Source organism: Lygodium microphyllum, chromosome 29 (genome assembly GCF_053477565.2).
Source record: "Lygodium microphyllum isolate KBCC chromosome 29, Lygodium_microphyllum_v1.1.10, whole genome shotgun sequence".
Taxonomy (NCBI): Eukaryota; Viridiplantae; Streptophyta; class Polypodiopsida; order Schizaeales; family Lygodiaceae; genus Lygodium; species Lygodium microphyllum.
In genome coordinates, this window is record NC_141163.1 from 55,633,554 (window position 1) to 55,655,723 (window position 22,170).

The 22,170-nt window shown below is 42.3% G+C and overlaps 1 pseudogene; it reads right to left on the reverse strand.

The window, feature by feature from the left end:
• Window positions 1-9,865: 9,865 nt before the first annotated feature.
• On the reverse strand, window positions 9,866-11,482 carry LOC148010655 (uncharacterized; annotated as a pseudogene).
• Between the last annotated feature and the right edge of the window lie 10,688 nt (window positions 11,483-22,170).

Consider the following 22,170-nt stretch of genomic DNA (forward strand, 5'->3'; position numbering starts at 1 on the left):
CCCAAAACTGTGTAACATAGGCACATAAAATAAAGGGAATAAATCTACAGAAGAAAACCTCTCGTGCGGAGAGTAAAAAGTGCCCTAGTGTCCTACTGGGCATCATCGACACTCCTCTGTGAGCGTAGGCATGAGTGAAACCTAACAAACCCCCTTGGAGTAAAGAGTGATCAAAATACAAGGGTCATCCACCAAAGGAGATCAAATTCAAAGCATTGTGAAATGCTTCAAATTTGTCACAAGGAAGAGCTTTGGTGAAGATGTATGCGACATTACTGGTGGTAAGATAATAGACCAAGCTAATATATCTGGCACATAACTTCTCTCTGACAAAGTGATAATGCATCTCGATGTGTTTTGTGCGTGCATGAAACACTCGGTTCCATACCACTGCAATGGTACTTTGACTATCAATGAGCAAACGAGTAGTTAGCAAGTGTCTAAGCCATATGCATTCAACTTTGGTAGTGAAAGCTAGCCTCTATTCAGCTTCACATGACGATGTGGCAATAATGGATTGTTCCTTGCTAAGCCAAGACATGCAAGATGAGCCGAAGAAAGAAACAATTGCCACTAGTGGAGTGATGAGAATCATAATCACTAGCCCAATAAGAATCATTGTAATCACGTAAGTCCAGTGGTCCCCCCTTGGCATAAAGCAATCCAAGAGTCTTAATACCCTGCAAGTAACAGAAAACACGCTTAATAGATACCCAATGTGACTTATGTGGCTGATGCATATATCTACTCAGGGCTGAAATTGCAAACTGTATGTTTGGCCTAGTGTTGCATAGGTAGATAAGGCATCCAATTGCTAGAGCATATGTGTAGATATCAAACAAGTCATTGTCATCATGCAATGGCAACTTCAGTCTAAGTTTCATTGGTGTACAGACTGGCTTGCAATCTTGTAAGCCAAACCTCTTAAGAAGTTTACCAATGTATCTCGACTATGATAAAACAATGCCTCTAGCATCATGAATGAACTGAATACCCAAGTAGTAGTGCAAAGACCCCAAATCTGACATCTCAAAATTTTGTTGTAAATTTTGTTTGAATGTTGAAATTTGATCAACATGTGTCCATGTAAGCAAAAGGTCATCAACATATAGAAAAATGATCAGCATGGAACCCCCCTCTTTACATACGTAAAGGGTAGACTCTGATGAGCTATTTATGAACCCTTGGCTGAGTAAAAAGGCATCAATCTTTGCATACCAAGCTCAAGGAGCTTATTTCAAGCCATATAAAGCCTTTTTCAGCTTACAAACCAAGTGTTTGGATCCCTCAACTGCAAAACCAATGGGCTGTTATGCATACACTTCTTCATGAAGTTCTCCATATAAAAATGCGCTCTTTATATCTAGCTGAGATGCATAGTCCATCCATATTGGGCAGCCAAAGCAACCATAGACCTAATGGTAGTCATACGGGAGGTAGGAGCAAATGTCTCCTCATAGTTAATGTCTTTCTTCTGTGCATAGCCCTTGGCTACAAGCCTAGCTTTATATTTGTCAATGGATCCATCTGCATTTCGTTTCAACTTATAGATCCATTTTGTTCCAATGGCTTTCTTCCCAATAGGCAAAGACACTAAATCCCATGTTTGATTCTTTATGATGGAATCAAACTCAGCTTGCATTGGTGCCATCCAATGCACACTATGTTGTGCATCCTCAAAACATTCAAGCTCCTCATCATCAACTGTATGTGCTGCCATAACAAAGTCCATGGTATGTGCACCGTCATGCATACGAGCTTGCCTTCTAGTACAACCAACCATGGGAGCACCAAAATGACTATCTTTCATAGTCTGTAAATACCATCTAGGCATTTGTCTACCCTCTTGACTTATGTACATGCATTTGTCTACCCTCTTGACTATGTACATGCTCTTGCTGAATTTCAGATTTAGTACCTTGGTGAATACTTAGATCAGCCATGGGTTGATTTATTGCATTATCCAATGGAGTAGCTAGCTGAACATTAAGTTCACATACTGAAACTCTTGCTGTATCAGTAAATGAAATGGGCAGCAACCCTTCAAATATATCACTGACAGCATATATGTGTTAAAACCAACAAGGGATAATTTTGATTTTTCACTGAAAACCACATCCTTACTAAAAAATACCTTTTTAGAGACAGGATCATATAATCTATGTCCTTTTCTCTCACAGTTGCACACCACAAAAATGCATTTGGCAGCCTTGTTATCCAACTTTTTTTTGAGTACCTTGGGAATGTGTGCATATGCAAGACACCCAAAATTACAAAAATGCCCAATAGAAGGCTTTTGACTGTTCCAAGCCTCAAAAGGCGTAATATTCTTTAATGCTTTACTGGGGCATCTATTCAAGACATGGCAAGCACACATAACTGCTTCCATGGCAAGCTCTTTGCTTTCAACATACATTTGGCCATCTTCATGAGTGACCGATTCTTCCTCTCTACAACCCCATTCTGCTGTGGAGTCTAAGCAACAACGTACTGATGAATAATGCCCTTATGCTTCAAAAAAGAATTCAACATAGAGGACATGTATTCTAAATACTCTATCAACCTAAGAAGAATCATAACTACATGTATAAAAACAATAGTCCCTGTTTGCAACAAAGGACACTAACTCAATAGTAATGGAAGGTGCATCAATAACAGACATCCCTAACTCCTTCTTCTCCTTGACTATGCGCTTTCTACACTCAGTGATGTAGTGGCATGGCTTCTTGTAATAGTGGCATTTACCCTTCTTGGTTTGCATGCCCCCTTGTTTCTTATTGCCCTGTGAAGTGTCTGAAGTTCCAGAGCTCTACGGAGCATTCTTTGCTTCGATGCACTTACCCTTTTGTCGTGCCATAAAATCCTGCTCAAAGGCTATAACATCCACACCACTATTCTTTCATATCTCCTTCTCCTCTAAGAACAAACTAACTAGCTAAATAAAAGTAAGTGGCTATGGGGCAATCCTCATGGTGAGGTTCAAGGCTATATGAAAGGCCAAGTATGAGGGCGGCAATGAATTCAAGGTAGTTGATATCAATTGTGCAACTGAGTAAAACTCAACAACATTCATAAGCTGCTTGCGCAAGTCCTGAATTTTATTTAGCTGATCCTGCATAGAATCACCCTCATCCATTTTCATGTCTCAAGCTCTTTCTTTAAGAAAGAGATGCGGGTCTCATTCTTTCCAACAAACATTTGCTCCAAGGTCAGCCAAGCTTCGCGTGAAGAAGCTGTAGACCAAATGTGAGGGATAATAGACTGTTGAACTGCCAATGCAATTAGCAACAAAGCATGTGCATCCCATGTATCCCATGCCTTTTGTGCTATTGATCTCTGTGGAAGTAGCTGAGCTGGAGCAAGCTAAACAAGCCGAGTTGCCTATTGTCCACGTCCTCCTAGAGAAGGAGTAGCTAGAGCCACAACTCCAAGCCTAACTTCTTCATCGCTAACATAATCCCAAAGATTCTTTGCTATCAGCACATTCTTCATCATGAAGGACCAGAGTGAATAGTTGTTACCATCCAACCTATCCTCCTTGGATATGTAAGTAAATACATCACCTCCCTAATTTGCCATGATAAACAATGCTGATCAAAGAGCAAAAGAGCAATGTCCCAAGCTAGACTAATCTAGAAATCTCAAAATTTCCAGAAACTACAGCAAGTAATTTGCTGTAATTAGCAAATTGAAGCACACTTTGTCAAAACTATTTGAAATGCACATAGTCCAAGGTGCAATAAATGTCTAGAAGCACTATAGATGCAAATGCCCAAAATTTCTTGCTCCAAAATGCTCAAAATCACTCTATTTCAAACGAGAGCTGTACTACATGTACCAATGTTTGCACAATACCTAAAAGCCCCAAAATTCGTGATTGATTTGCCAAGAAATCTCTCCAATAATCGTGTCCCAGACACATATTGAAGTTGATAGTGCTTGCCTAGGAAAAAGCCCCTTCTCTAGAAGTGAATCTGAATTTAAAAATAATATAAAAACTTATACCTTCGATTTTGAGCTGACAGGCAGCAACAACTAGAGGTCAATGTGGAGGCCTGTGCTGGTGGTGACTACATGTTCTGGAGGTGATGGCATGTGCATGAGGTGACAACCTATGCTGCAGGGCTAGTGGCATGCATACAAGAGATATGCGCTGTTGGTGGTGCACTAGAGATTGGAGATGCAAGAGATAGGTGGTGCTGTTGGCGGGAGCACACTTGGCAAGCTAGCATAGGAGCTGCTGACGGGGTGCATGGCACAGGGACATGGCAGAGTGGCGTAACTCGTGGAGCTGCGCTAGTGGTTGATTGGTGGGCGCAAGTACCTGATGCCTATGGAGGTGACATTGGTTGATTGGGCACCGTTGGAGGTGGCACTAGCTGGGGTGGCATTTCTGGTGTAGGCAGGCATCTATTACATGCTGCATGTTGCTAGTTCAAGGTGGGGTAGCTGACGGGGACTCCTGGAGGTTAAGGCTAGAGAAGAGTTGGATGCTACTGCTAGTTGTAGAGCAAAGGGAGAGAAGACTAAGTTGAATACACCTCTGATACCAACTGTGAGAACATGAATCAACTGAGAGTAGAGTAGACAGTGTAGAGTGTGAGAGCACAACATCCACTGCAATAAACTGAAGTGTAAGGTGCAAGTACAAAAAGTACAACCCTTAAACCTTAGGGTTGTAAGAGGGTGTTCATAGCCGAAGTATGTGAAACACAGTAAGTGCCCAAAACTATGTAACATAGGCACATAAAATAAAGGGAATAAATTTGGGGGAAAAAAACCTCTCATATAGAGAGTAAAAAGTGCCCCAGTGTCCTATTGAGGATCATCAACACTCCTCTCTGAGCGTAGGCATGAGTGAAACCCAACACTACAAGCTTAATTAATGGTACCTAACGTTAATCTGATGGTCCAAGATGATGCTAGATGAGTTGAGCTCATGAGAAATTGACATGTCACATGATAATCCAACAAAGTTTTTAAGATTCTTTGTGAGTCTTATGTTATGTTATGATTGGCTAGTACTTTTCACTATGATGCCTCGTGGAAATTCCAATCCACTATTTTACTTTTGATGCATCTACCAGTGCAATCAAGGACAATTGCAAGGATTTTAAGGGGGAGGGCTGTCATGAGAACATGCACTTTTAAAAACTCACTTAATATGTGGATTAATTTTTAATCACATGGTTAAGTAAATGTTGCACATGTGAGGTGTAATTGGGGTTAGAGGTTCCCAGGTGGGGAAAAATTTGAGTTGCCCAGGTTAGAGTTTCCCAGGTTAGAGTTGCACATTTGAGTTGCTCAAGTGTGATATTTTTCCCCACCCTTCAATTTTTCATTCCCAAAGGATATATTGGAATTTGACACCATGATTTTTAGGGAGAGGTCTTACCAAGCTTATCATGATATTTAGCAATGTCTAACTCCTTATAAAAAGAGGACATTTTTGGGGACTACAAGGAATTTTGATTAATGGGGAAACCCGCATACATATTACAAACACCCCTTTGTGCTTTTTTAATATCTGATATTATTCTTTTAAGAGTGTGAACGACTATCTTAAAAAGTAATTTGCAAGGACAATGTGTATCAAGTCTTGTTGTGAACAGTAGTTGTGTGAACTCAACTCACAAGTATCCAAATTTGAAAATGTCAATGTGAAGAGGGGCTAAAGGATAACTAGTTCAAAAAAAGGATGAGGGATGAAAGGGGTTTATGAACCTTAGGCCTAAGCTTTAATAAGCTCTTGAAAAAAAAAAGCCTTATCCATTTGACTATCACCGATTGAAGTGGCATGGCAGAATCAATGCAGATCGCGAGCATGTTGATGCCAATGTTGTTGATTGCCGAATGCACTAGATAAGGTTGTCGATGTGGACTATGTCTTCGTTGAAGGCTTAGATGTCGTGGACTAAAGGCGATTGTTCTAGGGTTTGTCTTTTGCACTGTTTGTTGTTGCCACATGTCACTTGAGTAGCTTTGTGTTCTATGTCTTCTTCCACACTTTTTTCTGCATGTAACTTTGAGCCCAACAACACCTTAAAATAATTGTGCATCAACATCTACAACTGTTGATATTAGCCAAGTTAGATCTCATTTTTCATCACTGACATCATCAGCGTCATTAGGGAAGAAGCATGACCTTGAATCGCCAATGGAAAGTCTTTACAAAATGCTTGAGAGACGAATTGTAGTAGCAAAGTGAAAGCTAAGTTTGATGGAGATTGGAAAGTGAGGAAAAGAGTTAGTGGAAGGGACACAAGGGGAGGAGAAGATGAAAGAGAATAGAAGAGGATGTGGCTTTGATACCAACTGAAAATATTAAGATAAAGACAGCCATATAATTGTAGAGATTGCATGTTTAAATAGGCTCATGTGTACATTGGATACATTACGTTGGGTCCAGTTTGAGTTTGACTTGCCACCTCGGATCCTTATCCTTCCAACTCATAATGCTTATCTCTTCACACTCTAAAGACTAGTCCATATTACATTTGCATAGAAAGAAGCACCACTCTTACATAGCTCAAACAAATATTCAAACAGGGATGGGTAAGCCCATTGAGCTAGGAAATTCCACATTAGGGGCAAGCCATCTCTATTGTGTGCACCATCCACTCTCACAATAATTGTCTCTAGCACATACTCATACTCTCACCCCCTCTGCATAAGAATGATATTGTAGGCTATCCTTAAAGACTAGAGGATATGATCAATTTTTCAATGTGCACATATATGCATGGAGCTACATCCCATGGGTGCTCTTTTTCCCTCTCTTTGATGCAAAATGAGAGAAAATGAGCTTTTTAATAGAAGAAAGGGAGATTTAGTGCAAAAAGGAAAAGTAGAGTTGCACACAAGACAAATGTCCAACCACATGTCATAAACATGGACAAGTAGAGGGACACTCAAAAGCTTGTGTGACAAGTATCTTAACACTTGTCTTTGCCTTATGGCATCCCTCTTTGGGTTGAGAATTGTCAATAAATAGAAACAACTAAATTTAGTAAGTACTATCAAAACACAAACAGAATCTTTTTATAGCATCATCCCTAGTATTTTAGAATGAGTATTTTCAGGGTAACCCGAGGCCTCTAAAATTTAGGGACCCCTCTTCCCTCCTTCTCCCCAATCCCACCCCCCAAAACAAAAAAGATAGGCATAATGTGAAAGCTATTTTCCAATACATTACAAAAACAATGGTAGAATCATAGTTGAAATCATACTCGTATGGTTTATTGAACCAGACATAGAAAATGAAACATTTCATACTCGTATGGAAAGGAACAAACATAACTCGATCATTGTGCAATTAAAGAATTGGTATCCTAGATATAAAGAATATGCCGCTTTTTTAAAAGTGTTCTCATACAAGAACCATGAAGTTTGAATGTTAAAATTCAATGTTTAAGGTTTTATAACCCTTTAAAGCACATATATATTATTGATTATTTTTTAAATTATCCAAGGCTTCTAAAATATAGGGATCTCCTAAAATTTAGGGACCCCTCCTCTCACCCTTCTCTTCCCTTCCCCCTTGTTAGTAGATATGTCACCTCATGTGTGAGTCAATGCACGCTTTACGAGTGGGAATTATTTAGATTATTTTAGGCATTTTTTATGGTCTTCATTGTGGTCATATTTAGTATTTATTGCTGGCCAACCAGCATTAAATACTGGCTGACCTGATCATATTGAGGACATATTTTTATCCTATTTATTCAAGCTTCTCCTCAGTCAGTTAGTCACTCACCATCACACTCGTGGATCTTCTCCTAGGGAGAGGAGCCAGTGTTGGTGCCCACATAGCTAGTGACTCACCGTTGTATGCAACTGTCTCATGTTGGATATATGGATTCCATTTCCTAAGCATACATCTGATTTCTCTCATCTGTATTGTCTTCTTTAGTGTTCCTTCTTTCCTTTCTCTTTTGTCTTCTGTTCAACAGTTTATTTCAGCACATGTTTATGCTTCCATTATTGCATCCACTTATGACATGTTATTAGAGATCAAGTTTCAGTGCTCCTGCTGTGTCTTCCTTGCTGATTATAGGACTATTTTGACCATTGTTGATTAAGCAACTGCTGCTTTGACCAAGGCAACCCGTTTTCCTGTAGTTAATGCTATGTTTGCTGGCGTCAACATTCGTACAACAACTTGCGTCAGCCCCTCCGCTGACTATGTTTTTGATCCAGCTTGCGTTTTGGTATTTCTGCCTCTCCTCTTGGCTAAGCGACTGCAACATCAGGCCATTTTTGCTGTTTCAAGTAGTTTTTTCCTGATTTTTTGAATTTTTGTAGTAGATTTCTTCTTGTCTTGGTTACATTTTAGTGAATACTGCATGTGAACTCTCATTTTTTGCAGTATGTGCTTGTGGTTTGGCTGTGTTCCCTCTCCCAATACCTTCTTTTCTCTCCTCCCCTCCTCGATGTCAGAGGGCGTCAAATGACCGTGTCCCTGCTACCACCTACTCGAACTCCTCGCCCACGAGCACGTTGTCTATGAGTGTATCTACTGCTATAAGCTTTGTATATAGCTACGCAAAGATCATCTCCTCCTTCTCATCCATCTCCTAATGTACCCTCGAAAGAGTGTCACCCGTCAACTTGAATGTATCAACATTCATCTACATACTAAAGTCTAAATTGTAAAGTATAAACTTTAAAGTTTAAAACAATAAATTTTAAACTTAATGGTTAAGTGTTTACCTGCTTTGGACTACCCATGCTCATCATAGTCCCCATCATGTGTAAGTTAGTGCAGCAATAGACTAGTTGCTCTAACTGCCGTGTGCTAAGCTGAATGCGAATCTTTGTGTGAATGAGAGAATCGGCACTCCAGTTTCTCTCATATGCACCTAAAGAGCAATCGTGAGCAAGGACTCTCATGGCTAAGGGTTTTGCTATGTTTAATGTAGGCAATTATGGAAAGGTGTATCTTGAAAATAATCATACTTGCAACATTAATGAGATTGGCATTGTACACTTGTCTTTAGACAATGGGTAAGAGCTTATGCTGAAAGATGTCAGATATGTGCCTGGCATTAAAAAGAGTTTACTATATGTTGGTCAGCTTGACTTGCATGGCTACACTACATTGTTTGGTGGTGGTTTTGTGGAAAGTGAAAAAGAGTTCCATGTTGATTGCAAAAGGAACCAACAAGGGCACTTTGTATTGTTTGCATTGTAGAGCCTTGAATGGCAAGTTTCTTATAGTTGCTGAAATTTGCAGCCACTTGGATTTATGGCATAAGAGATTAGGCCATATGAGCCAAAAAGGACTTGATGTCCTTACCTCTCTAAAGAGGGTTGATGGAAAAGGCTCTAAACTTGACTTTTGTAACGAGTGTTAGTTTGAAAAGAAAATAAAATATTCCTTTTACTATGGTGTCCCTCGTAAGTCCAATGTCTTGAACTTAGTGCATTCTGATGTATGTAGTATGCCCATAAAATCGTTGGGTGGTGTTGCATATTTTGTCTCCTTTATAGATCATAGTTGTCAGGTATGAAAAGTAAGATACGATCCAGTACGATAAAATACGGTACTAAATGGTACCTTAAGAATTTATAAGGTACGGTACAATATTAGTATGAAAAAAAACTTTATTTTTAAGAAAACTATAAATAATAGAACACATGTTTAAAGTGAAACTAGCAGTGCCATTATAAAATATGCTAAATACATAAGGTAAAAAGCCCTTATAATCACATGCGAGTAGCAAATATGTAGGCAATGGTACAGTGTACTGGATACATCATACAATCATCAATGAGTGAAACTGGATACAATCATTAGTGATAGTACTAAGTAGATACTAAAAGGTGAGACTCAAGAGAGTTGAGGCCTAGAGGCTAGGATGACTCATGAGGCATCACTATCATCATCATCATCATCATCATCATCAGCATCATCGTGCTCATCAAGAGAGTTTGAAGATGACTCCTCGTCATTGAATGATGAGGCACTCTCATACTCATCCTCATTGATAAGGTTACCATCATCATCAAATGATGGCTCCCTAGGCAATGACAGTCTAATTGTAGGCAAGGGGGGAATGTCATCATCAGGGACTGGACGAGAGCTGCTAGAGCCTTGCCTCATATATGTCTGCAAACCACCTGAACCACCCCTCGTCGATCTCGGAGGGCACCAAATGACCATGCTCTTGTTGGCGACTCGAACTCCTCGCCCACGAGCACGCTGACTACGAGTGTCACGGGTGCTTGCTGCTAAGCTCTCTATAGAGCTCTGCAAAGATCTGCTCCTCCTCCTCATTGACCTCATGATGTACACTTGCAAGAGCGTTGCCCATCAACTTGAATGTATCAACATTCACCTTCATAATGCACATAAGATAATAGATTATAAATTGTTGAGTATAATACTATAAAGTAACAAGTTGAAACCAACAAATTTAAAAATTAAACTTGACTTATCATTTTATGGTTAGGTGTTTACCTCCTTTGGACTACCCATACTCATCATAGCCTTCATCATGCACAAGTTAGTGCGGCAATAGACTAGCCGCTCTAACTGTAGTGTGCTAAGATGATTGCGAATCTTCATATGAATGAGAGAATAGGCACTCCGGTTTCTCTCACATGCACTCGAAGAGCAATCCTGCGCAAGGACTTTCATGGCCAAGGGCTGAAGAGTCTCCAGCACATATCCAAAATTTTGCTACCAAAATAGAGGCTTTACAAGTGACTTCCTTCTCCAACAAGTGGGAGAAGAAAATGCCATATGTACTCTCTGATCTGTATAGCATCCAAGCTCCTCTACGACTCTGTTGTGGTCATCTATGGGGACCAGATGAGTCAAATATGCCAGTTGATTTCATCGGAGCTCTCTGTCATCCATGATCGTCGGCGACTTGTAGACCGGATGCACCAATGCTGCAAAACCATGGATAGGCCTATGCATTCATGCCCATCTCCTCTCTGCTATCTCTATGATGTATGCATGCTAAGAATCTGTGATCATCGTGCAAGCCCATACCTCCACCAATGCCACTCTGAAGAAGTGAACGAGAAGGCCCATGGTGGACCCCTTGCAATCAGTCATGTGCAACACCCTATAAAAGGGAGTCATGGCAATCACAATGGCACGGAATTTCTTCCAAAATTGCTCATCAAGGCACAGCCGCTGCATGGCTTTTGCCTCCTCTATCTCATGCTCATCCCACTCATTCCATAGAGTGGACACCGCTGTTTGCACCTCATAAAGCCGCTCCAATAATAACCACATATAAGCAAACCAAGTTGAAGAAGGCTTCTTCAACTCAAGTTTGCTATGCTCATGATACATCACAAGCACCTTCACCTTCACCGTGAAGAAGGTGACAACAAATGTAGCCTTGTGTACCACCCTCTTTACCCATTTTAGCTTCTCGATGTCCTCCATGAGCAAATCCAAACAATGACTTGCACATGGAGTCCACACGATCAAAGGAAACTCGGCCTCAAGCAAACGGCCCATGCATCGAGAATTGGATGCATTGTCAATCACAACTTGCACCACATTCAACAGGCTCACCTACAAGCACATCATATATGGCACAAATTATAAAAGCTTCGGGGAGAGATGAATCATGCATCATGACTTGAAAATTCTAATTATGATTCATGAATAGTGAAAGCAACTTTAAAAAGACAATGTGTACCTCAATGATAGCTTGCCGAATGTGGCGGTAGATGAATGGGCCAGTCCTTTTTCTTCCCCTCTTGCCGGTGTCTACAGCCTGCAAAAAATATGTGCCAAGTGGACATTAAACGAGTATGTTGATGATACCCCATTTCTTACGGTCACTCCATCCATCGATGAGAATGGAGCAACCGTATTTTGTCCATGCGGCCCGAATAGGATCAAGGGCTTTATCAATCCTCAGCTTCTCTTCATCAATCTTCTTTGTCCTCATATCATTGTATGACACGCCGCTTCATCCTTCACATGGGCCCACATTGGCAATGGTTCTCACCATCTTCTTCCATTGCTCATGCTTTAGGATGTTGAATGCAAGATTGCACTCGATCACCATGCGTGCAATCTCAACATCAGCTTGTCGTTGCCTTTCTCTAAGAAAGGCAACCGATCCACGTGTATGATTCGGAGCTTGAGAGAGAGAGGATTGCCTCTCTGGTACCGCATGAGCCTCTAACCTTTGCCTTTTGCCAATGCCGGAACCCGAAGTGGATGTGGAGTCGGCACCACCAATGGTGGAGGCCTCACCCGCATCGGTTGAAGATAGGCCTACATTTGAGGCTTCCTCCTCATGAGTAGGCATAGGTGTAGATGCTGCTGCCGCTAATCCGCCACCTCCTCCTCTAGTGGATCTCCCTCTCATCTTGGCGAGAATCTCGTTTGCAATGTATTGAGGGATTGACTTGCACGGAGTGACTTGCCCCCCCATCTTGGGAAGATGTTGGAGAAGTCGGGTCACACCATTTGTGTAGCTCTTCCTGCAATACTTGCATATCCAATTTTGGGAGTTGGACTTCTTTGTGTCCCTCTCCACATGGATGGCATGCAAGTTGAAGGCCTCATGCTTCTCATGTGTCATGGTGCCGAGGCGAGGCCGGAGGTCCGATGAAGAGGAGAGAGTCAAGACTTGTCACTCTGATCGGCGGTGATGCTTGAAGAGGGAGGGGATGGGGGGAAGAGCAGAGAGTGAGATGATGCTTGAGCCTTGAAGGGGGAGGGGATTGGGGAAACTTGGAAAGTTGGAAGAAGAACGAACTTTGAAAAGGGAGAGGATGGGAGGAAGACTCAAGAGAAGAGGGGAAGAGGAGAGAGGAAGAGGGAGCTTGGAGCGGATGGGAGCTTGATGCAACCTGGGAGTCTTGAAGACAAGAGGGAGGGCCAAGGAGAGACTTGCAAGAGTGTATGTGTGTCGCAAATGATCAATCGTGCCCAGTTTGCACCTTTTTCCCCAGCCCGTTTCACCCATAAACTCTCTGGATAGCTCGCCTTGTCCCGCAGGATACATGGCCAAAACACATCTAAAATCTCATACAAAACAGTACGGATATGTATGGATATGTACCGTACGATCGTATGGTACGAACCTATCCATTCGACGTAGGAGTGCAACCCTGTTATAGAAGATTGTTCCAAAAAGATTTGGGTATACCTGTTGAAAAAGAAAAGTGGTGTTTGCTGCTTTTAAAACTTTTCATGCATTTGTGACTACTCGAACAGGTAGAAAGATGAAATGCTTGAGAACAGATAATGGGGGTGAGTTCACATCAACTGAATTCAAGTCCTTTTGTGACTTGCATGGAATTAAGAGGGAGCTTACAGCCCCTTACAACCCTTCTTCAAATGGGGTGGCTAAAAGATATAATAGGACTTTATGTGAAAGAGTGCGGTTTTGGGAGAGGCACTCAAAACCGCGGTTCACATTTGTAACCGCTCTCTAAACATGTCCTTAAATAATGGCATCCTTGAGGAGGTTTGGTTTGGCAAATTGGCCTCATATGACCATTTACGCATATTTGGTTGTGATGCTTTCATGCATGTTAGAGATGAGATGAGGAACAAACTTGACCCAAAATCCACCAAAGGCATTTTCATGGTGATGAATTTGGCTACAGAGTGTAGTTACCTCAGTCCAAGAAAATTATTTGCAACTATAATGTTGTGTTTAATGAGGAAAAATTGCTGAAAGGTACTTTAGCCTCTAATGAAGATATGAAAAAGATGAAATTTTAGAGTTTGCAGCCACCTTACTTCAAAAAACAAGTCTTATGGTGTTGTACCACAGGTTGAAACTGAGGATCAGCTAGTTATTTTTGAGCTAGATGATGATGGATAGCAAATAGGAGCACAAGGAGGTTATGGACAACAAGATAGGCTTGTTGATTATGAAAATGCATGTGCTGGTAATGAAAATGAAGGTGCTGTACAACATGAACAGCATGTTGAAAATGGATTACAACAGCCAATAAATGCTGAAAAGAATATACCTCCAGATGTAGACCCAATTCCTAAAAATGTTGATCATTGGGTACGTAGATCTACACGCATAAGAAGGCAACCACATAGATTTGACCCCTCCTTGCATTATGTGATGCTTACAAATGAGGGTGAGCCTCTTACATACAAAGAGGCCAAATCATGTGAGTTCAACATTAAGTGGGAGCTAGCTATGGAGGAAGAGATTAAATCTTTATATACAAATGATACTTAAGATCTTGTGTTGTTGCCCAAAGGAAGGAAGCCTCTTCCAAACAAATGGGTGTACAAAGTAAAGACAGTTGATGGGAAACCCAGGTACAAGGCGAGACTGGTTGCCAAAGGATATGCACAAAAGGAGGGGATCGACTTCCAAGAGGTCTTCTCACCTCTGTTGTGAAGATGACCACTCTATGTGTGCTTTTTGCTCTCACTGCTGTATTGGAGTTAGAGCTGTATCAAATGGATATAGATGGCAGCCATGCAGATCATTGCTTGTACAGGAAAAAGGATATAGATGGCAGCGCCATCATACTTGTTTTGTATGTGGATGATATGTTGCTAGCTGGGAAAAGAAAGACTAGCTTGGCTGCTCTCAAAAATCAACTAAAATAAGCCTTCTGCATGAAAGTTTTAGGAAATGTAGAGCATGTTTTGGGCATGAGGATTCATAGAGATAGATTCAAGAAAAGTACATTGAAAAGGTACTGGAGAGATTTAACATGGCTAAAGCTAAGCCTTTTGGGATACCCTTATCTCCTTATCTTAAGCTTAGAAAAGCCAACAGCCCAAAAGATGATGTGGAAGAAAATGCTATGAAGGGAGTCTCTTATGCATCAGCTTGTGGCTCTCTTATGTATGCTATGGTTGCTACTCATCCAGACATTGCTCATGTAGTGGGAGTTGTTAGCAGGTTTATGTCTAATCCTGGCAAAACACATTGGGAGGCTATCAAGTGTATTCTTCGATACTTCAAGGGTACACAAAGAAAGTGTATTTGCTATGGGCAGGGTGCACTTAGTTTGCAGGGTTATTGTGATGCCGACATGGCAGGTGACTTGGACACTCATAGGTCCACTAGCGGGTATGTCTTTATAATTGTTGGTGGGGCTGTTTCTTGGTGTTCCAGATTGCAGAACATCATTGCATTGAGTACCACTGAAGCTAAATACATATTAGCTACTGAAGCTTCTAAGGAAGCTATATGTTTGAGTAGACTTGTAGAGGATCTTGGCATTTCTATGGGTACTGCAGTTTTGGGATGTGATAGCCAAAGTGCTGTGTATCTGGCTAAGAATGCCATGTATCATTCATGCACAAAGCATATAGATGTGCGATATCACTTCATTAGATAGATTCTAGAAGATGGTCAAATCACATTGACCAAGATCAAAACATAGGACAACCTTGTAGATGTTCTCACTAAAAGTCTAAGCAAAGCTTAGCATGAGCATTGCATCCGACTAGTGGGAGTTGGTTAGAGGTTCCCTTCCTTTAAGTGGGAGGTTGTTGGGATAAAGGCCCAGTTTAACCTCTGTGTATATTACACACACATTATTTAGCTGTACACGTGAATGCACCCTTACCTGTCCTAAGTATAAACACATTTTATTCTTTGTGTACCAACACATTTGTTGGTACACTCATATCGCATTGTACTTTCACTTTGCTCTCTCTCTGACTCACTCTCACCAGCCATCACACTCTCACGCTCACTCCTCGAACTTCTGTTGCATCTAGCTAAGCTTCAACATAGGTTGGATCCTATGTTTCTATAGTAACCATGAAACACGTAATCCATTTCACTAGGAATGAAACGTGACACATGTTTTGGGGATGAAACATTTTTAGAGGTGAAATGATTCGTTGTTACCTTGGCCTTAGCTACCCAGCACAACCGTTTGATGCCCATGTTTGGGCACTCATATTCAACTCTCAAGCTGTTGCTTATACATGGAGTCTGCTATGTGTGTTTCAGCCCACATTCACCAGTCTAATCATGCAGTCTCTTCTCTGCAGTTGGCATACGCTTTTCTATACAATTTCCTCATCAGAAACATTCCCTTTGCTGCCATTGCTGCATTTTTCTCTCAACATTGTCTCCGCCATTTGCACGATTGGTTGGTGTCTGGGTGTAGTCCTGAGTCAAGGTCTAATTTTGTGCAATAGTTCTCAAGCTCAAGGCTGAGCATTTGGGTTGTTCACTGTCCATTTCAGTTGATTTGCTGCTACAGTCATTGTACATAGTTCTTCAGCAAGAAAAAAGACAAACTCTCCTTCTAGGGGGAGGGGGCATCAATAGTATTTGGACCAAATGTAGTGTTCAAAGTACTCTCTTCCAACCCTACTTTCTTTCCTTTAATTCTGTCACTAGCTAGTTTTTCGTAGTTATTTTGCAATAGGTATCTGGTTGGCTGCCTGTTTTAGAGAGTGTAGCCCATTATCCATAGTAACATGAAATGTGAGAAACATTGTGTTGGAATGGTTTGAAACGGGGAACGCAATCCTAAATTCTAGTTTCTATAGGAACTTTCCTAATATGTTCTCCTTGTAAAGAACAATTAGGGTGGAAAGGGGCCCATGATTGACCTTAAAAGTGAGAAAACATGGCATTTTTGCTGTGCAACTACTGCACATTGCTTTGTGCGTCTGTTCCATCATATTTGTTGCTGTCTGTTGTTTTTTCTTACCATTCACTTGTGTGTGTTGGTGGAGTGTGGAGGTGCCATGCCATGTTTCTTTTTTTTGTCGGGGGAGGGGGGGGAGGGGGAGGGTGTCAAAGTGCAGCGATGCGAAAGCGTAGGACAAAGACTATGAGAGAGTGAACACAGAGAGAGGAGGAGATAGTGAAACACAGAAAATGTGCAGTGTAGTATGCTGTATAGGAGTGCAGAAATATACAAGGGAGCAGAGAAAATATCTGGTGTGTCCTCCTCTATGATGTCACCCCATGTGCACACCTTGAGGATAGTAAGGCCTGATCACAATCTTATCTCCACCAACTACAAAGAGTACCTATGAATAACTAAGAGTGTGCCACAAACTGACAATAAATAGCCAAGGAAAAATAGTGCCCAACACTAGGTTTGCTGCAGTAAATGTAGCCGACTCCATTAAATAATGCCAAAAAACTATTTGACTGATCAATTTGCTGCCATGTGGCATCTGCGACAGCTGAGGTGGCTTCTGCTCGGCTGACGTGGCACCTTCTTTGCTGGGGTGGCACTCTGACTGTAGTGCTCTGCACACTGCTATCCAAGAAATGACTCTCTAACACCCCCTCTCAGATCTTGGACAAGGCAAAAGACTGAGGGATTTGGCATGTCTCTGAAGAAGAGCATGGGGAAGCGCCTTCATGCAATATTATCCTCCGTCTTGCAGTACACCACATCAATGGTCCCATCCAGAAGCTTCTCCTGAATGAAGTGATACTGGATCTCAATGTGCTTTGTTCAGGCATGGAATACAGGATTCCGTAACAAGGCAATGCAACTCTCATCGTCGCACCGCAGAAGAGTAGGACAAGTCTGGGGGCAGTCAAGCTCCTCTAACAATCTCCGAAGCCTTGTTATTCCACCTTAGTAAAAGAAAGGGGGATTTTTATCTCTCAGCAAAGATACATTCATGAGCTCTTGGTGACTTTTGAGATGGATTCTGGTGATACTCCACCTTAGTAGAAGAAAGGGCTACTCTGGGGCTGCTTCTTGCTACTCCAAGAGATAACACCTGTACCCAAGGTAAAATAGTAGCCTGTAGTAGACCTCCGCTGGTCCACATTGCTAGCCCATCTGAGTTGCTTCAACCTACAAGAACAAGATCTGAAGCATCTGGACCTGCGGGATACGAAATCCCTAAGTTAGTGGTCCCCCTCAAATACCAAAGAATCCTGAGGGAAGCCTACCAATGTACCCATTTGGGTTCACTCATGAACCTCGCCAAAAGACCCACATCAAAACAAAGATCAACACAAGTGTTGGGTAGCCAAATCAAGGATCCAATCAAGTGACGGTAGCAAGAAGCATCCGTTAAGGGAGAATCTGAGTGTGAAGTGGTCTTTCAGTTCAGATCCATATGAGTAGAAATGGTCCGACAAGTCTCCATCTCAAAAGTCACCAAGAGCTCATGAATGTATCTTTGCTGAGAGATAAAAATCCCCCTCTAAGATTGATAAATCTCGTGACCCAAGAAGAAATGAAGAAGCCCCAAATTTGTCATCTCGAACGTTTGATGTAAACCTGTCTTGGTCTCTTGGACCTTTTGTGAATGATTCCGTGTTAGAATCAAATCATCAACATACAACACAAACAACACACAAATAGCCTTGGAAGTGCACACATAAAGCTGCAGATCGCCCTAGAGCGCTGATATCCCAACTTTGACTAAAGAAACAAGTTAACCTTCTCGTTCTAGGCACGCGGAGCCTGCTTGAGGCCATACAAGGCCTTCTTCAACCTGGAAACCTTCCCATCCAAGAATCCAAAGCCAGGAGGCTGCTCAACGTAGATCTCCTCCTGCAAGTCACCATTGAGAAAGGCCGACTTCACATCGAGAATCCAAATCCAGGAGGCTACTCAACGTAGATCTCCTCCTGCAAGTCACCATTGAGAAAGGTTGACTTCACATCCAACTGATAGATAGGCCATCTCCTATGGCCAACTAAGGCAAGAACAATGCGAATAGTTGGCATATGAGCAGTGGGGGAAAAAGTATCATGGAAGTCAACACCTGGGCGTTGAGCAAAACCTTTAGCAACAAGGCGAGCCTTATGCTTATCCAAAGAACCATCACTAAGGTACTTGGTCTTGAAGACCTACTTGATGCCAATCACCTTCTTGTGAGAGGGACAAGGCACAAGGGACCAAGTGCCATTCCTCTCAATAGCCTCCAACTTGGCTTCCATAACCTTCCGCCAATGATCAGACTACAAAGTCTCCTTCACCAAGCTCCATAGAATATGCTTGATTCCTTTAAGACCTCCGCGGTCCATCCTGCAATTCCCACTCCTTAGGGACCCCCTTGATCCCTAAATATCGAAGTGTGTCACGGGCCCAATGAGGAGGAGGCCGTATGTCTCCCCATCGCTCTCCATCTGTTGAAGACTTGGGAACATCCATCGACAGAAGCTCCACTAGGGTGGCCAGTGGAAGGGAAGACTCTGAATCAAATGAAAAATCTCCATCAAGAGGCGCTGGCTCCAAAGGAACTGTCTCGGGAGCACAACTCTCCCTTAGATCTCCAAGGAGAGGGTGCTCCTCACCCCCCTCTGTGGCCGGAACTTCCATGAACCATACATCTCGGCTTGTGTAGACATCCCACTTGATGGGTTCAAACTAACGATAACCTTGGGACTGGGAGCTATAGCCAACCAAAAACTGACGTGAGGAAGCCGCCTCGAACTTGTCACGTTGCATCTTCGGGATGTACACATAGGCGTCACACCCAAAGATCCTGAAATAAGAGACATCAAAATTAGTCCCAAAGTAAGCCTCAAAAGGTGTCATCCTACCAACGGCCGAAGTGGGAGATCGATTGAGGATGTGAACTGCAGTAGCCACTGCCTCGGCCATAGAAATTGAGGTGTCTGTTTTGGTGCTCCATCATGGTGCGCGCCATCTCGATCACACTTCGGTTCTTCCACTCCAAAACACTATTATCTTGAGGAGTGTTGATGTTAGCAAACTCTTGGTGAATGCCCCTATTTGCACAAAAATGAGCAAACTCATTAGACACAAATTCACCACCCTTGTCTGAGCGCAAGATTTTCAGTCGCCGGCCAAATCGATTCTCCTCAAAGAGAATCCATCCTTGAAGTGGGAGAAAGCCCCTGACTTCAATGTCAAGAAATAGGCCCATGTCATCTTGTTGTAGTCATCTACGATCAACATGAAGTACAAGCTCCCCTTCAGGGACTTGGTCCTCATCGGGCCACTAAGATCCGTAGATACAAGCTCCATAGGTGAAGTAGCCACCGCGAAGCTTTGTTGGGAATTGCATCCCAATGCAGTTTTCCACGAATGCAGGAGACACATGGCTAATGGGCTCGGACTGTGTTTGAGAAATAATAAGAAGAGAGGTAAGAGCTGTAGAAGACTTCAATTTGTAGATGCCATTCTCCTCATAACCTGTAGAGAGAACCTTCCTCGATCCACGATCAAGGACTTGAACAACATCACTGTCAAACTCCACCAAGAGGCCAAGAGAACAAATCTTATGGACCGAAAGCAAATGATACCATATGCTTGGCACATGCAACACTTCGGAAGTGTGGGTACCACCACGTCCATCTAGAATCAGTTGCATCTCACCCCGCGCAACAATAGACACAGAAGAGCTATCTCCAATGAGAACCTTCCCACGTGAAGGTCGCAAATGGGCAACACCCAACGGGAGAAGGAGTCATGTGTCGTGAGGCACCATTGTCCACGATCCACTATCGAGCCTGGGGAGCTGTCATTGCAGCATTAGAAGTCTTCAGTGTAGAGTCCTCAATGATTGCTAAGTGTAGAAAAGCAGCTGATGAGGATACAACCACCTCTCTAGAATCCTTCGTGTCCTTCTTCTTGGTGTTCTTCTTGTCTTTGTTGAGACCGGTCTTACCAAAAATATAGCAAAAATCGATTCCTTCTCCTTGTCCTTCTTGGATTTGTTGTCCTCCTTCTTCTTCTTTTGGTCCTTCCCCTTCTTTTGAGAGGCTTGACCAACCAAAGCCTCTGATTTGGAAGCATTCTATCCCTTCAAATGTTCCTCTTGGTCCAAGTCCATAGGAACCAACTCTTCCCACTAAAGAGTCGACTCCAGCTCTAATACAATAAGAGCGGAATAAAATGTACCGAATCATGGCGGTAATTGGGACAACAGAGTGATCGCCATGTCTTCGGAGAAAATAGGCTTCCCTACATTTTGAACCTACATTTGAAGCTGCCAAAGCAGCTTGTTGTTGTGTTCCCGAAGATGAAGAAGACTTATTCATGAACAAGGTCAACATCTGCACCTCCAAAGAAACCCTCTTCACATCAGGGTCATCCGGTTATACATCTGGTCGAGCTCCAGCCATATCTCTCGAGCCACTGTCAAGTGCTCAATGTGAGCTATCACGGCTGTAGTGCAAGACAGAAAAAGAAAAGAATGAATCCTGGGATTCAGTTTGTCCCAATAAGATTGGGCCTTGGTCAACTCCGTAGGAGCAATGGAAGAGATTTTGGACTCATCTCTTACTGAGGGCCTATGAATCTCCATCACAAGCTCTGCCAAATCATAAGACTCCAAAATGGCCAACATCATCACCCTCCAAATGCAGTTATTGTCACTATCAAGCTTTTGATTTGATGAAAGAGCCGGTAGAATAGGCACCTTCCTATCCATGATTACCTAGAACTCCAAATCATTCTCTGTAGACATGTTCACTTGCAATGCCTGCACAAATGCAAAATCAACCCCCTCTAATTGTGTAAATGCAGTTTGTTAGGGCTGTTTCCTCCGCTTCCTAAACCTTCTTTAGCCACCAGAGGCAATGAAAAGGTAAAATCTGTAGTGGATGACCTAAAACACGGCCTTCCTCCCCTTCGAACAGCAATAACCTATAGCATATTCACCAACTGGACTCCTTTCCCGCATGCCCACACTCGCTTCAGCCTTGTTCCGATGCACAACCCTCTCGCTCGCCCTCAAATGCTGAAAATGCAGCCTTGTGTCACCCTGAATTCTCCTCTTTAGGTAGGTTCTTCAATCAGTCAGCTCGATTTCACCGCTTTGATACCATGTCAGAGTGCAGCAATGCAGAAGCATAGGACAAAGACTGAGAGAGAGTGAACATAGAGAGAAGAGAAAGAGAGAGGAGACAATGAAATGTAGAAAATCTGTAGTGTAGTATGTTGTATAGGAGTGCAAAAATATACACGGGAGCAAAGAAAATATTTGTGTGTCCTCCTCTACGATGTCACCCCACGTGCACACCTTGAGGAGAGTAAGGCTTGATCACAATCTGATCTCCACCAACTGCAGAGAGTACCTATGAATAACTGAGAGTGTGCCTCAAACTAACTATAAATAGCCAAGGAAAAATAGTGCCCAGCACAAGGTCGGCTGTAGTAAATGCAACCAACTTCATAGAATAATACTAAAAATTTGTTCGATTGATCAATCTGCTGCCATGTGGCATCTGAGACAGCTGATGTGGCTCCTGCTCAGCTAATGTGGCACTTGCTCTGCTGATG